This window comes from Vicia villosa, unplaced genomic scaffold (genome assembly GCF_029867415.1).
Source record: "Vicia villosa cultivar HV-30 ecotype Madison, WI unplaced genomic scaffold, Vvil1.0 ctg.004461F_1_1, whole genome shotgun sequence".
NCBI classification, from domain to species: Eukaryota; Viridiplantae; Streptophyta; class Magnoliopsida; order Fabales; family Fabaceae; genus Vicia; species Vicia villosa.
In genome coordinates, this window is record NW_026706443.1 from 76490 (window position 1) to 95188 (window position 18699).

Consider the following 18699-nt stretch of genomic DNA (forward strand, 5'->3'; position numbering starts at 1 on the left):
GACTAACCTTGCCCCAGCAGGTTTCTTGATCAGTTCCCAAGTATGATTATCATGAAGAGATTTCATCTCATCATCCATGGCCTTCAGCGATTCAGTCTTATTTCGACTCCTCATAACTTCCTTATAGTCTCTAGGTTCTTCGTCTAGAACCTCACTTGCAGAGATTAAGGCATAAGCTATAAGATCTGCATATCCAAGTCTCTGAGGTGGCTTGATGACTCTTCTCGACCTATCTCTTGACAATAGGTAGTCATCGTCAGTTTCCTCAACTTCAGCATCTTCTGCTTCTTCTTCGACTTCATCTGGGATATGCAATTCAGCATCAACATGCTCCACCTCAACAGGAATCTCTACCTGTTCCAGCTCTTCGTCAGATGTTTCTGTACTTCGACCAACATCATCAGTTTTCTTAAAAGCCATTTCAGCTTCATTGAAAACTACATCTCGACTGGTGATACATCTCCTGTGACCTGGCTCTAGGCACCATAGCCTATAAGCTTTGACTCCTTCAGGGTATCCCATGAACATGCATTTCAGAGCTCTAGGTTCGACCTTGTCTTGCCTAATGTGAGCATAGGCTACGCAGCCAAATACTCTCAGTTTGTCGAGATCTGGTGGATGTCCCGACCAAACTTCTTCAGGTGTCTTCATATCTAACGCTGTTGAAGGACATCTGTTTATCAGATATGTTGCTGTCGAAACAGCCTCATCCCAGAACACCTTCTTTAACCCCGCACTCGTCAACATGCATCTGACTCTCTCCAAAATAGTTCGATTAAATCTTTCAGCCAAACCATTTTGCTGTGGAATACCTGCAGTAGTTCTGTGTCTTGCAATACCAGAGGCAGCACAAAAACTGTCGAATGCCTCATGCAAAATTCAAGGCCATTGTCGGTTCTCAACCTCTTGACCTTCCTGCCAGTCTGATTTTCAACCAGAGTCTTCCAACTTTTGAAATTCTCAAAAGTTTCATCCTTAGTCTTCTGGATGAATACCCATAATTTTCTGGAATAATCATCTACTATGGATAGAAAATACCTTGCTCCTGAATGTGATGCACACCTTGCAGGCCCCCAAAGATCAGCATGGATGTAATCAAGGGATCCATGTGTTCTTTGTTTGCCTTTGTTGAACTTCACTCAGCAAGATTTTCCAAGTACACAGGGTTCACAAAACTTCAGCTTTTCGACTTTGTCTCCACCAAGCAGATTTTGTTTCCCTAATTCGACCAGACTCCTTTCACTGACATGGCCCAATCTCATGTGCCATATTTCTATCTTCGACAAAGGTTTCATGGATACAACATTTGTCGAACCACTTACAAATTCAGCCTCAAGGGTATACAAGCCTTGTTTCTTCACGCCTCTCAAGACTTCCTTCGACCCCTTCATGACTCTTAGGATACTTTTCTCTCCTTGGAAAACATATCCTTTCTTGTCGAATTCACCAAGAGAAAGCAGATTTCTCTTCAAATCAGGAACATACCTGACTTTAGTCAACAACCTTATTGACTCATCATGGAGCTTGAATCTCACAGATCCAACACATGCAATCTTGCAAGCCTTGTTGTTTCCCAGCAATACTGATCCACCATCTTGATCACATAATTCCTCGAACAAGTCTTTGTTTGGAGTCATGTGCCAAGTGCAACCTGAATCCATAATCCACTCTCTTCTCGAGTCACTGCTTGAAACCACAAGAACATCAGATGATTCGAAATCATCTTGAACAATGGCTGCATTGCCATTATCCTTACCTCCATGATCTTTCAGGCGTTCAGGGCACACCTTTCTTGTGTGACCCTCCTTCTTACAATGATAGCATCGAATGCCAGATGCTTCGCCACTGTAAGACTTCGACTGGATTTTGCCTTTCTTGTCGAACTTACCATTCTTTCGCAAGAATTTTCCTTTAACGGCCAAACCTTCACCAACAGTCGAAGGTTTATGCTCCTTTTGTTCATTCAGGTCCTTTGAATATAGGGCTGATTGAACTTCTTCAAAGGTCAGGGACTCCCTTCCATACAAGAGAATTTCTTTGAAGTGAGCATGTGATCCAGGCAAAGCGCACAATAGTAACAGCGCTTGATCTTCATCATCAATCTTTACATCGATATTTTCAAGATCAAGAATCAGCTTGTTGAACATATCCAACTGCTCAGCCAACACTTTGTCTTCAACCATCTTGAATGAATACAAAGCCTGCTTCAGGTAGAGTCGATTTACCAGCGATTTGGTCATATACAAACTTTCAAGTTTCGCCCATAACCCTGAAGCCGTCGTCTCCTTTGATACCTGCCGGAGAACCTTATCACCAAGGCTCAACAAAATTGCGCTGTGTGCTTTCTCGATCATATTCGTCTTCTCTGCTTCCGTCAACTCTGCATTCATGGCTGCCTCTCCCTTCAACGCTTCCAAACAACCCTGCTGAACTAGTAGGGCTTTCATCTTCAAGCGCCACAGATCGAAATCATTCACTCCGGTGAAATTTTCAATCTCATACTTTGTTGAAGGCATCTTCTCCACGCTCACCGCACCAATCTGTTGTGAAAAACGATACCAATAACAAAGTATAATAGGGAATTAGAGAGGAGAAGAAGAACACAAGAATTGGTTATAACTGCTATTCTTTCACTTTCTCTTAAAACAAGATTACAAGTTTACAAGAATAACAAATAACCTCTCTCACCCTAAATTTGGATTTGCAGCTTAGCAATGATAAGAGACTAGTATGTTATTTATAATAAGACCTAACATACTAACTAATGGGCTTTTTTAGCAAGGCCCATTACACAAGCCAACATAATAAACAAGCTAACTTAACAAATTAGGGTTTAAACACTAAAACCTAATTTAACATGCTAACAACCCTAACATCTTCGACATCTGCATGCTAGACCCATCTTCGACTACAGCATGCACACTTCGACACCAGCATGTGAACAATCCTTCGACTTCATGCTTAACTCTGTCGAACTGTCGAACCAAGAAGCTACCCTTCGACAATACTAGAGTTCGATCCAATATCTCACAAAGATCATATAATATTTAATAAAATTTATACAAAAGATCTAACACTTGTTAATATTAGTAAATTTTGTAAAACACGTAAATTATATCAAATAAGTTAGAAATGATGCAAAATCAAATAAATAACAATATATAATCTTAAAAAAATAAAATTACTGGTCCAATATTAATCTATAGTAGTATTGGCGGCGAATGAATAATTATGGTAAAATAACTAAGTAATATATTTTAGGGAAAAATTTTACCCCAACTAACAAACAAGCGAGAGATGTATTCCATAAGCGTGCCACAATTTAATTTTTTAAAATATTATTTATTCCTTTGGTTGGACAGCCAATCGAGGCGAAAAGTATTCAAGGGATACGACTTTGAATCTCATCAAGTGCATTTTAGCAACTTTATATTTTTATAACCTATTACCTCCTTTGTGTTGGAAACCGAAGGCAAAAATATTGATCAACCTTTTTTCAAATTCCAACAACTTTATTTAAATGCATTTATTTTTTGTTTTTATTTATCACATATTTATTTGGTTGAGCTAACAACTGGGAATTTTTTTGTCCAATTTGATATAAAAATTAAATAACGAGTATTTGTGGTCCATTTATAAAGTAACAAGGATTAATATATTGTCAACTCATCAATTCAAATGAAACATTAGTGATCCTTACAACCATTATTAAGAAATCAGAACGTGAATGCCACAAAGATTCATCTTAGATGCAAAATGCTTAAATAAAAAACTTAACGTAATAAAACAATGGTAATGAAAATAATTGCACGGAATACAACTCCATTGTCTAAGAATCATTGCAGGAGCAGTAAAATATTTTAAGGTTGTTTTTTAATGTAATATCATCTTTTGTAATAATTTATTATAAATGTTTAATGTTAGTTCAGAAAACATGAATGTTACTTAGTAGTGTTAATTGTTGTTGTTGTTGTATCAAATAAAATATTTAATATTATGGTTGATATTTAATGTTTAACGATTTTATTGATTTTGTTTATTTATTGTTGTTGATATTTAATCAAACATTTATTTGTTTTCATGTTTTATTTAATTTCTTTAAACTAATAATACTTGTTGTAAACAAAGAATAATTATAAAAGAAAAATACCACTCTCTATCTATCTTGTTCAAACAAAAGAGATATAAATACTATAAAAAAAATGTATTTGAAATAATTAAAAGAAGAGTACTATAAGACCAACATGTACTTTCATAAAGAGAACATTCACAGCCATTGAGACATTCAAAATATGGGTTATTTTAGTGTCTTATCAATTATTTCCGTTCTTCTTTCTTCTTATGGTCTTCATTTATGGAAAACCTCGAGTACCTGCATTATTTTTCTTTGGAGACTCCACTCTTGATGTTGGCAATAACAACTATCTACCTACTATCTACCTACTTTGGTTAAAGCAAACTATCTTCCTTATGGAAGAGATTTTGTGAATCACTATTCAACCGGAAGATTTTCCAATGGAAAACTTATTAGTGACTTCTCATGTGCTTTTCTTTCCCTATGAAAACTAAATTATCTTTAGTTATATAAATTGTTTTTTAATTTCTGTACTTATTTTTCTTTCCTAAAAGTGATAAAATTATACATCATAATAAAAATCCTTAGAAAATACTTAAATATTATTGGAATTAAAAAGGCTAAAAGTGGGTAAATGAAATAAAAACAAAATATATTTAATTATTTTTTATATTTTTCTTGGTCAAGTTATTTTTTATATTACTTGCATATTTGTGTTATCAATTATCATCTTGTTTATTTGTCTTTAATACAAGTTTTATTTATTTATTTTTTTCAGCTGAAATTTTTGGATTTACCTCCTATCAGCCTGCTTATCTCAGTTTAGATATCAAAGGAAAGAACATCTTGAACGGGGCCAACTTTGCCTCAGCTGGTTCTGGTTATCATGATTCTACTGCCAAATTATACGTAAATATATTTAAATTGTCTAGAATATACTCTCTCAGATCTCAAATATAAATAAAATTTGATAAAAAATTAATGTATTTATCCGAAATTTATGAATTATTTTTTCCAAAGTACTCAAATTGATTCTCATTGTTAAATGATGATTTTGTTAGTATTTTCGTTGTAGCGTTCGATGTCATTGAGCCAACAATTGGAACACTATAAGGAGTACAAAAAGGATTTAATGAAAATAGCAGGGAGAACAGATGCATTGTCAATTATAAATGGTGCTTTGCATATTGTTGGTTTTGGAAGTGGTGATATTTTATTGAATTATTACCTAAATCCATTGTTTCGTCTGGTTTATACTCCTAATTAATTCAATGACATTCTTGTGCAAAATTATGCCGATTTCATCCAGGTATATATAAGTATCGAACGGAATTGTGAAAGCCTTTATGCGATTGTGACAATTACTTAAAATTTTTCTAATGATATATATATATATTGACAGAATTTATATGCACAAGGAGCAAGGAAAATTGTTGTGAAAACATTAACTGCAATAGGTTGCTTGCCTGCAACCATTACTGTGTTTAACTCTGCCTATAGCAACAAATGTGTAGTGGAATTGAACAATGTTGCTCTTAGCTGTAATCAAAAGCTCAACTCCACATCTGTGAATTTGAGAAAAATGCTTCCTGGTCTAAATTTGGTTCTACTTAATGGCTATCAACCTCTCTATAACCTAGTCACTAAACCCTTAGAATATGGTACAAAATCTATCTTTTGATAATTATAAGTTTATTTTTTGGATTTAGTTGGAACTTTATTTTTTAAAGGTGAATAAGCATAATTCACACTTTTCTAATAAGAGATCTTCACACGTACATCTAATAATTTTTCTTTTTTCAATAGGTAACTGATTAAAAGAAATCGCACTAGGGGTGCAACCCTTACATCACAGGAAACTAATTATACTTGAAACAATCCAAAGGTCACTTGTACCAGACATAAAAACTATCCTGAGCTAATTTATGAGATAAACCTAACTATCTCCAAGAGAGAAACAAAGTATTAGAAAACACCTCATCAAAGCTATACGATTTATCCTCCAAAATAATAGAATTTCTCATCATCCACAAGCTTCAAACAGTGGCTATCCAAATAACATTAATCGAGGCCTTGATTTTGGAATTCTTCACCTTGTTTTGAATAGACTCAAAACACAAGAAATCTTGAAAAGAAATATGGCTAGCTTCTCCCATCCAAATAAATATTCTTTCCCACACCTCTTTAGAGATCAAACAATCAAAAAACAAGTTTTTCAAACTTTCCGGTTGAGCCGAACAAAAAATGCAATCATACGTTGGAAAATTGGAAACACCCCGCTGTAGCATAAGGTCTTTGATAGGAATTCTTTCAGCAAAAAACTCCAAGAGAACACCTTTATTCTAAGCGGTAACGATAGGTTCCAAATGAATCTCATATTGTTTACCTTGTCCATAGTCCAAGCGAAGTCTGAGTTATCCTCCGATAAGCTTGTTAAGCTCGAGACCGAAAACTCGCCGTTCCCGTTCAGAATCCAAACATGCAAGTCCTCCGCGTTTTGATCCCTCCTAACCTGCTGCCAGTAGTCGTGCAGGGACTGGGCCAACACCGCTGCCTGCGACTGCAGCCCCACTGAGTCCGCACCAGCAGCAGCTTCGGCTGTAGATAGATGCAGAACAGAGTTGCTGGCGGCGATTTCCGCCTCTGCAAAAAGCTCAGAACAGTTCCACAAATCAACGCCATCCATGAATTGTGATATATGCTCCACCGTGCACAGTTTTTTGGTTGATCTATCATACAATTCCGGGAATATTCCGCGAAGAGTTTGATCTCCCAACCAAATACTATGCCAAAAAAGAATGTTGTCTCTCTTGTTTAAAATGCTTTTCACACAACCGGAGAAACCTTCATCAAAGATATCCGGATTTAAATCGTTTTGGATCACGTCCCTCCACCAAATAGAATCGTCTTTGTTTAAACCACCTCCACTAGACACTTGAACAGTCAATCTAGGATTATGATACCTCACCTCTAGAAATCCACTCCAAATGGCATTTTTCTCCCTTAGAATCCTCCACTTCCATTTTAAAAGTATTGCTCTATTCATTTCTTTGACATCCCTAATCCCCAATCCACCTTTGCTTTTATGTTTGCAAACAACATCCCATTTGATCCAATTAATACCTCTCTTGTTAACATTGCCACTCCACAAAAAGTTGCTTTGAAGCCCTCTTATCTCTTGGATGATCTTCTTAGGAGCCTTATAAAAAGAAAAAGTGAACGTTGGAATAGCATTTAGAACCGAATTGATAAGAATCAACCTACCTCCAATGGAGATATTTCTACCTTTCCAAGTCGAAAGTCTATTTTTGATATGAGATAGAACCTCCTTCCACCCCTTCTTCCTTCTAGGATTGATACCCACCCAAATGCCAAGGAACTTGAACGGAACATTACCTTTCTTGCAAGCTAGAAACGATGTTGCCGTATGCATCACCCAATCACTAATATGCACTCCTATAACATTACTCTTGGAAAAGTTAATTTTCAAACCCGATATGAGTTCGAAACTCCTTAAAATCGCTTTCATACTCCAAAGGTTGTCACAAGTCGGTTCTCCAAGGATAACGGTATCGTCCGCAAATTGAAGAATGTATACATAATCCTCCTCCCCAAATTTGAACGGTTTAAAATCCCCCACTTCCACCGACTTTTTGACTAAAGCGGTCAAACCTTCCATAGCAAGCACGAATAAAAAAGGCGACAAAGGATCACCTTGACGCAAACCTCTTTGGGACGAAAAATATTTCGTCGCACTCCCGTTGACTAAAACAGACATGTGGTTCATGAAAATGCAAGCCTCCATCCAATTCATCCATCTCGAACCAAATCCCATACTCTTCAATAAGAATCTTAAGAAGTCCCAAGAGATAGTGTCATAAGCCTTCTCAAAATCGACCTTTAGGAGAAGACAACCTCTTTTATTCCTCTTAGCCCAATCAATAACCTCATTCACCAACAAAACTCCATCCATCATGTTTCTACCCGGAACGAAGGCCGTTTGATTCGGGGAGACCAACTTTCCAATCACACTTTTAATTCTAGAAGCAAGGATTTTCGCTAGAATTTTGTATAAGCTACCCACCAAGCAAATTGGACGATATTCATACAAATCTTGCGGGTTTTTGTTCTTAGGAATTAAAGCTAGGAAAGATGACGTAATGGATTTCACCAAGTTTTCTTTCGAATGAAAATCTTTACAAAAGAGCATCAAATCCTCCTTGAGAATAGACCAAAAGATTTTGAAAAACTCTAGAGTGAATCCATCCGGTCCCGGACTTTTATGCCCATCACACGCCCACAAAGCCTCCTTAACTTCTTCTTCCATAAAAGGTCTCTCCAACTCCTTAGAATCCACGTTAGACAACTTACTCCAATCAATGCCCAAAGGCTCCAGTCTTTCCTCCTCTACTACCTTGAAGAACTCTTCGAAGTGGCTATGAATGAAATCCTTGATGGCTTGAACTTCTTCCAATCTACCACTACTAGTACCAATAGAACACAAATTATTCCTCCTTCGTATTTCTCTTATGGAGTTGTGAAAAAATCTAGTATTACCATCACCTTCGGTTAACCACAATTGTCTAGATTTTTGACGGAGCAAACCCTCCTTTTTGTTAAGGTTGTTCCACATCTCCGTTACCGCCTTAGTTCTATTAATCACCACCTCCTCCAGAACATTACCTGCAAAATGAACAAACATGTTATCTAAAAGCTTCAACTCCTCCCTACTCTCTCAATATTAAGATCCATCCATCCATACACCTCTTTATTCCACTTTTGGATGCGGGACTTAAGAGTTTTCAATTTCTCCACCAATCGAAAATCACCTCTTCCTTTGATACTGATATTTGTCCACTCTTTCGAAACGAAAGAATAGAAGTCTTCATGTTTGAGCCACACGTTGTTGAATTTGAAGGGTTTCGGTCCCCAATTCTTCCTATTGTCCTTTATCCAAATCGAAGAATGATCGGATATGTCCCTCTCACCTATTATTTGACCCTCCACTTTCCAATCTTCTATAAGTTTATTCGATAAAAGGAATCTATCCAAGCGGCTCATTGCTTTGCCATTACTATTGAACCACGTGAATTTATCTCCTATCGTAGGGAGATCCACCACCTCCATTTCCTCTATGAAACCCTTAAATTCTTCCATATCCTTTCTAAGACTTCTCGAAGAAATACCCACTCTCTCCTCCAAGACAGAAATGGTGTTGAAATCCCCTCCTATACACCAAGCCCCCGTATAATTCTTATTTTTGAACTCTATGATATTCCTCCATGTTCTCAATCTGACTTTGTAATCGCAAGAAGCATAAACATTTACAAAGTAAGTCAAATAACCGTCCTTTTCCACGCAGATCCCTAGATACCCTTCTCCTCTAAAGCTGAATACGAGTGTGAATAAGTCCTTTTTCCACATAGTTATGATACCTCCAGACGCTCCTACCGCATTCGAGAAATACCAATCCACTCTATCGTTCCCCCACAACTCTCTTATAACTCCTATACCTATATCACTCATTTTCGATTCTTGAATGAAACAAACATCCGCATCTCCTCTTTGAACATAAAAGCCCACTCTTTTTCTTTTCAACCTACTACCTCCACCCGTCATATTTAGAGAAAAAACTATCATTAACAAATGTTTTTCCCCTTAACCTCCCTCTCCTGGTCCTTATCATGAAAATCCAGCTCCACTAATTTTCCAATCGGGTCAAAGGCATTGGACACATTAGAGATGCCCAGATTATGAATAGACTTCCACAGCCCTGTCGAGACCTTACTTAACACCCCGCTAATAATCCTACTATTGCAATTTCTAATATCTGAAGAGGAAAGCGACTCACAAGTTAAAGGCAGACCACCAGACAAAAAGTTGTTTTTAGCAAAAAGATTAGAACCTGAAATGATAGTTGAAGACTCCTTCTGTTTTGGATAACAATCGGCAGCAGGATAGATGTAGTTTTCCACCAAGGAGCCTAGATGCATCACCTCCCTCAATTTCTTCCTTCGCATCTTGGTTTTTTTCATGATTCGGCAATGTTCATCGAAATTCACCTTCTGAAGAACGTCTTTCCCATTTTCAGCACTAGAAATATGGTCTTTGCGTTCTGATGTTGTTTTCTTAGAGCCTTTATGAAACCTAGGGCCTGTAGAAATGTTTTCGTTTGGGCCTACCTCACCTGGGTCCAATAACGAATTGAAAGGCCCAATAGGATTATCTGCCTTATTAACAAACATTGGCAAGTTGGCAAAAACACCTACTGGGCCCACCATTTCATGAGAAACAAAAAAAGACTTTGTTTGTCCTCGTTAACGCTGCATGGCACGTAACTGTTGGAGGAAATACTGTCCTCGTAACAAGATACTTCAGGGGTCGCTATCGCTTTATCCGCTAAAACAACCTTGCATTTAATGTTTCCATCGTGTCCCACTTTAATTTGATCTCTATCAGGAAATACATAAGGGCCTACTCCTTCCTGCATGCTATTATATGTTGTACCAAGACCATCTAAATCCTTGTCCTTCAGTCCATAACCAACCTCGTCTTTCTCCTGCCTATCATCATCCCTACTACTAGCTTCTGAGGAGCTCACCGAATTGATTGAAGAGTTTGTTTCACCTTCATAGATACTCTCATTCTCTTCCACCTGAACCTGTGACTCTTCAATAATCAAGATGCTATTCCATACTCCATCAATACACATCTCCGTCTTGTTTCTAATTGTTTCGAGAGAGTCTGTGAAAATCATCAGTTTTGTAACATCCAATCTAGAAGCTCTAAGCTGCAAACAATCGAGGTTAGCAGCTCTTCCCAGGTCCGAAAGAAGGGTGTTGATAAATCTTTCATTTCTCACATGACATGGGATTCCATAGATCGAAACCCAAGCCGCTCTAGCACATTCCACATCACTCGGCCTCCATTCTCTAATCTTTTTGAACCAAAGCTTCCTCCACTCTCCTCCATCCTCCAACAAAATATTGAGGTCCCCTTCCACAAGCTCCTCAAGAAGACAAAGATTAGGGCCCAAAGGTGTGGCTGTGATAGTGAAGATCCCCTCCTCAATGAGACTTTGACTTACTCCATATGCGAGATTAGGTGCTACCGTCACTCCCACTTTAGCTGTTACATACCTTGATTTTTCCACCATGTTAGTTGCGTAAAATAATGATTTGTTGGCCTCCTTCTCTATGTTGCCCATCTGAGCGCCTCCCTTAAGAACCTCCGCAAAGCTTTTGGAATGTCCCCACGCAATGACGTTGTTGTGATGTCTGGACTTTGAATTGTGACTCGACTCCTTGTTACCGGTCAACCCTACCTTCCCTCCTCTAATCTGTAAGCTCACCTCCTTGCGTTTAAATCTTGAGATATTGGCCATAATCTTCCTACCATCCAACCAAACATTATCCAGCTTTGTTTCCAACACCCGGGTTTCTTTAACTTCTGCAAATCTCAGGAAGCCGTACCTCTTCCCTCTCCAATCTCTTTTAGGTGGTAACACTATTTCCTCTATCTCCCTGTACTCTTTAAGCTCGAAGAAAAGGTCTTTAGCTCTCCATCTTTCATCAAACTCAGAGATGAAGTAGGTTGTAGTTTCACCTAGCTTGCCTCATGTTTCGTTCCTCTAGATATCCCACCTCACAGCTCTTATCCTTCTACTCTTGTTGCCGTCTACCCTCCTCCAGGCCCTTCCAGGGACACCCTGCATACTGTTCGAGCGAAGAAACTACAAAAGACAAAACCCTAGCAGAGTTACTCTCTCATCACTGACTGTGTAAATTCCACGTACATCTAATAATTGAGACAACTATATCATTTATTAATACTATTAATTTTCATTTATAATTATAGTTAATATCTATAGTATATAAAGTTATATTTTTTTAATAAACTAACCATTATAATATATTGCCAAAAAAAATTATTTATTAGAATATACTCTTTATTACAAATTTTATCAATTTATATTTTATTATATAATTTTTATCAGAAAATCATCTTTTTGATATCTTAAAATGCAACTTGGTGTCATATTACAATTCATCCATAAAGGATTTAATGAAAATACAACGACTGTGTAAAGCAGTTTTATATTGTGGGTGAAATCATAACCGTTAATTTTTATAATTATTTAACTTTTAAGCTCAACCATATTTAACGGTGTAAAATATTTAACACGGACATTGCACTACTTTTAAGCTCAACCATAAATATCTTTATTAATTATTTAATATAATCTTTGAACATGTCCTTAGATAGTCAAAATAGCTATTAAATATATCTTTCTTTGATCAAATTAATCTTTAAAGTAACTAACAAAATATACCTTAAAAATATGTTTTTAATTGTAATATATTTAAAGTCTATAATAAGGGAGCCTCACACAAAGATCAAGAGAGGTTGTCAGTCTTTTCTTTAAATTTTTTATTAAAATTGTTAATTTATAAATATTAACAATTTGTTTATATTAATTTATAAATATAAATAAATGTTATGTTAGGAATTGAACTTTATATTAAAATTTATAATAATTTAACTACCAACTGTTAGTCTTTTCTTAATTCGTTTCTTTTTTTTTATGGCATGTAACATGAATACTCTTTAACATGCAGGATTTTCTGAAGCAAGGAAAAGTTGTTTTGGGACGAGCTTCCTAGAGAAAACTTCTACATCATTTAATAATAAAAAGACCATTATAAGATTATGTCCCAATACATCTCAATATGTATTCTGGGATGGACTTCATCTCACAGATACCGCAAACAAGTTTGTCGCCGCCGCTGAGTTGTTTTCTAATGCCATCTCCCTTATAATCTAAACAAACACCTCTAAGGTCATACTCCAAAAGTTGTGAATATCTAAGCCATACATCACTTGTGTATTTTCAATAATGTGATGTCGTGTGTAATGTGTGATATATGTAAGTTTGCAAGAGTGTTAAATTCTTATATATATATATATATATATATATATATATATATATATATATATATATATATATATATATATATATATATATATATATATATATATATATATATATATATATATATATATATATATATAAATTTAAAGTAACTTTGTACTCAATTACAAAAAAATCGGAATATCCCGACAAAAAGAAATATTACAAACCAATTAAAATTATGAGAGAAAATATAGAGAATCCATACTAAACTCGTAAAAAGAGTAATTGAGGTGTGTAATTTTTCCGCAAAACGACCATTTCCAAACTAACAATTTGATGTTCCAAACGGTATTATTCACATTTCAAGCGTCCTTACGAAAGCACCAACCGTTCCTAACCAACCAAAGACTCCAAGTTGTAGTCATCCAAACAACATCCAATTTTCTATCCTTCACCTTTTTACTATAAAAGAAAGAGTGTCATTCCATAAAATTCTATTAACACCCCTCACCGAAATTATCCTCTTTACCCACCCATGAAGCTATTTCTTTTCAAATATACTTCGCCAGCAAACAACTAAAAAAGAAGTGATTTCTACTTTCCGAACAATATCTACAAAATATACACTTTAAATCATTCGAAGAAAAAGACATACCTCTAATTACCAAAAGATCTTTCATTGGAAGCCTATAATGACCAAACTGTTTGGATTATCATTTTATTTTTAATTCTTAATTTTTTATGTTGTATTACTGCAAATATATTGTATGAAACCAAAGTAAATCAAGTGAGGTTTAGAGAAACAAATTTACTAGTCGAATGTTTTTCACTACTAGAAAATTTGTTTTTATGGACCGATTTAGTGATCAAAAAATTTCTGTCTCTGTGGTGACCGAATTAGCCATCAAAATTTGATAATCATGAGCCAATTTTAAAAGGTCACTAAAATAAACCAGTCATCGATTTAGAGACCAATATTTTGTGTTTGTCTATTCGATCACGAAAAATTATTTTTATATACAATTTTATATATATATATATATATATATATATATATATATATATATATATATATATATATATATAATAACAATATAAGAAAGTTTTATACTACCATAATTACTTAATTAGCCTTATCACTCCATCTAATTCCCATTAATTTATGTCCTTAATCGTCATTTGTACTAATTTGTAATACCCTACCAATATGTGTCTAGAATCATATTAGCAGAATACTAATAACTGATACTGAGTACATACAAAAGTCAAGAATAATAACATAAGATGTATACATTTCAAAATCATCTCGAAGATGGATACAATGGATATTTCTACACAATGATAAAGATACACAGCGGAAGAAAGGATCAGGTACGGTCTTCGCGGCATCCGATCAAAAGCTCTTGATCCAAGCATCTAGCAAAACTCGATCTTGCATAGTACCTGAAAAAATAATAAAATGAATGGGGTGAGATTACTAAATCTCGGTGAGTTCCCCTATCTTATGGGTCCTCTCGGCTCTACAAGGTACATACATAATCTACAGATTCATCTCAGATTCTAAGGTTTCCTCACTATCCAATACAGGAAAGCCTATCAACTCGTAACACCACGATTGAGTGTCCACTGACCACCCAATTGGATTCACTAAGAACATACTACATGTTCGGATATTAGGTATATGTTTCTTCCAGAATAGGTCTTCCGGATTTACCTGCCAACCTTCTGTCGGGAGCTACCCTCAAGGTCTGGTCTTCCGGGTTTACCTGCCTATCTACTCTCGAAACAAGACCCCAAAACATACCTTTTCAATCTATATGGTAAGTAACTCATATGACTATAGAGAACCATGGAATCGACATTGAATCGCATCGCACGATTCAACTCCTCCAATATCCTAGGGCCTAAATCTCACATAGAAATTCACCCTCAAGGAGATGACAAAAGGAGAAGGTGTGGCCCACATCTCCGGGAGTTCATCCCCGAAGAATAGCTCCTAAACTACGGAGCACGGCCCATTCCTGAGATCACACACTCGAGGAATGCCTGCAATATATGTGGCACAGGGGCATCCTTGGAATTACTTCACAAGAAATAACCAACATATATGTAACATACCTACTCGCAGTTACTATCCTTATGTCTGTTCTCTAACCCCTCGTCTCATACTTACTACACCATCAGATTGTAGGATTTCGAAAGAAGTCGCTTGATAGCAAAAGGAATATTTGGCTAGAATCCGTTCATATCTCTTGGTCTAGGTATCTTAAGGTCCTCCTTACCATATCCATACTTTATTGATCGACGTACACAAGTTACACCAAGTTGTAGGACCTCCTCGCCTCTTGGTTCACATGATTAGCTTCACAAGCTATAAAACCTCAAAATTTTGGTGACTATGGCTAGCTTTGATTTCCATCTCCGCTCATTCTATGATGCCTACAACCCACTTATTGGAACACTTGGGCACCAAGGCCTTTAGATCGGTTAACGAATCAATTATCCGAGCATTATCTTTAGTAATCAAGGTAAAAGGATATTCACATGGATTTGATTAGTATTTAATATTATTCTAAGGTTGTGTAAGCTCAAGCATCTGATAGCTCTTTCCTTTAGCTTTTCAATGCCTCTGACGGCGCCTAATTCTGAGTTATGGAACTCCAGTTATGGTCGAAATAGTAAAGAGATGATTTTCTGTCAGGTGCAATCGATTTGCACTGGTGTGAAATCGATTTCTCGCTGAACCAGAAGCGCACAAAGTCAATTTTTCACAGTGCAATCGATTTGAACTGGTGTGCAATCGATTGCTCACTGAACCAGAGCCAAAAATGACATATTTACTGCATAAGATCAGTTCTAATAACACATTCTAATCCATCCCAATTCGAACCCTAACATGTAACAACATTCTATAGCAGCATATACATGTATCAACACACCTATCAATACCAACATGCATCAACAATTTTCTCATTCTAATCCTTGTTCCCAAACAATTCACAAAACCCCAATTCCTACCCCAAGTTCTAACTATGGAACTCACCTTGAAATCATTAGAAATTCTGACTTTGCATGATCGAATAATGGAGATGATGATGATCCTCTCACCAAGCATGATTTTTGAAACCAAACTTTGTTATCTACAAATATCTTGCACATGCATGTTGATGATGAGTTTGAAGTTAGTCTTGCTTCCTCTTCTTCTTCAAGACCTCCCTATCTCTATCTCTTATCTCTTTTACTTCCAAATTCTGATTTTCTTTCTAAGTATGGAAAGATTGAGGAAAAATGAGTTAGAAAGACCACACATTGGGTTTATATAGTTCAAGTGCAAAATATCCAATTTGCCCCTTGTCCTACTCATCAAAATTACTAAACATGTCCTTGTCTTACTAACTCCACTAAATTCACCAATTAACTACTAATTGTACCAATTATACTTTCATACAAATTCTAACATAAGAGTCCACAATTTGTGAATAGGGATATTACATTCTCCTCCCCGTAATTAGAATTCGCCCTCAAATTCCTTCCAATCACCCTGGCAACAAGCTCTTCACATCATCTCCCAACGACAGAACAAAACGTTCCTTACATCACACGTCTCTTAAGATATTATGTCATGATACACTTGGGAATAATCCTTCCAAGATCTCCGACCTTTACTTCTTCGCACTTGAGTATTAATAGCTCTATAAACCAATACCATTCACTCGGATGGGTCACTCATCAACTTCAATCTGTGTTTAGCCCGTAACCTCTTACTCATGTACGCCGTTGGTTTCCCACGTCTTTTCTTTGATTTGCCTCCAATCTAAGGAATCCCTACTGCAATATTCATATCTAGCAACGATATTCCAGATTCAATGCTACACGAATCCATATGGTGTCACACAAGTGTCTGCTAAGTCCTTGGGTCTTGACTTCCAATTCCCAAATGCTCGGGAGGATTTGATTCCAAGTTGACCTTCACTGTACAACAACCATTTTCCCCACTTTGATCCTCCCTATGATCTTGGTCGGAACAACTGACGCCAAAAATCCAAAAGAGTGTACAATTTATGCAACTATCCATCTTGATAGATAACTACTTCACACAAGATCTTGCCAATGAAGAGTGAGCTCTAATGGTTGACTTGCAACGTCGCTCAAATTCTCCACATACGCTCATAAGTGTACCAGACATAGTTGCAATAATACTATGTCAAGTCTCATATCTTCCCGTTGATCGTGAAGTTGCTAGTCACTTGGTCACTAGTTTCTTATACTCATTGAGAATTCCACTGATTCGTTGCTCTAACTTGAAACTACAGCATATCTCTATGGAAACCCCGAACATCTTATCAATTCTACCACTAAGCTAACTCCTCCGAGTAATCTCTCATTTATGGTGTATCTTATGAGGTAGTATTTCTCATATCATGAGTCCAATCATAATGATATTGTATGTTGGCTATTTCTCAAATAGTCCTCATAGAATCCCTGTTATTCCAAATTCCGGTCACATCCTCAACTCTGTTAAAGTGGCACCGTTCTATATTCCAGATACTCACTAATACACTCAACGTATACCTCAAGCTGAAATAATAACCATATGCCAATCTGATAGTGTTTCTCAAGCTAGGGTCAAGCCAATAAAGTCATCATAAGCAACAAGTTGCTGATTTTCTACTAACAGTCAGACCGTAATCGATTTGCACCTCATGCAAATCAATTTACAGGCTGCATCATTGCCCAAAACTCATTTCCCAAAGACTAAATCACTAACTGCCTCATCATTTTGTGTTAGGTCCATTTAAACACAACTTGGTCGCACGCTATGGTTACTGAACATCTAAATCCGAATACTTAATGAATAGGAGTTTGTCTTTCCTTATCAACTTCCACATCGTACAACTATGATAATTCTTCCCAACTTTTGCATAGTTTCTTCTCAACCATACGACTTCATACCAATGGTGTGACAACACTCCCAAAACCAATGTGTCTCTACTTATCGAGACTGACATTATTTAACTTTTGAGGATCTACATATACTGCCCTCAATACTTCTCACATCAAGATAACCCAAGGCATACTTCGTCCATTCTAACATTAATTACCAATGTTAAAGAATAGTCACATAATGCACTGGTCGGAATATAACGATCACACACATATCCCATCTCGAACATGACGCATAAAAGGTTCACTAACTCCAACAGAACAAGAAGCATCTACCATGTAGAATCCAACATTCTGAAGCGATTCCGACCACCCAAGGTCTCCTCATAAGCGTAGAATTAAAATCTAATCCACTTTATCATTGCCCGCTCGCATAATCGTCAATCATCGAGGGAAACATATGGATCATGTACTGCCTACCTTATGAGAACTCGGATCCACGTCTCACGAATACCAATTTTATCGAACCTTGAGTTCCAAATTAACATTGTCCCACATCTGTCGGGAAAGGACGACTCGTGCGCCTCATGCATGATAGCGATACTGCAGCGTTATACCTATCTGGTAGTACTAGCATGGTGGTCCCACTCCAAGGCCATGCATTCAAGTAACCTACCCAGTAGCATATAATGATCCCCACCTGTATCCTATAACCACGACCGACGATGATTGAACATGTCTCAACTGAGGTCATCGCTACTCAGATCCTTCTAATCACACGTTTAAGGTTTACCTCCCCTGAACGCAACAAACTAGATCTGACTCG

The 18699-nt window shown here is 36.6% G+C and overlaps 1 pseudogene; it reads left to right on the top strand.

Moving 5' to 3' along the window:
• Positions 1 to 4341: 4341 nt before the first annotated feature.
• Positions 4342 to 12899, top strand: LOC131642084 (GDSL esterase/lipase At5g22810-like; annotated as a pseudogene).
• The last annotated feature ends 5800 nt before the right edge of the window (positions 12900 to 18699 follow it).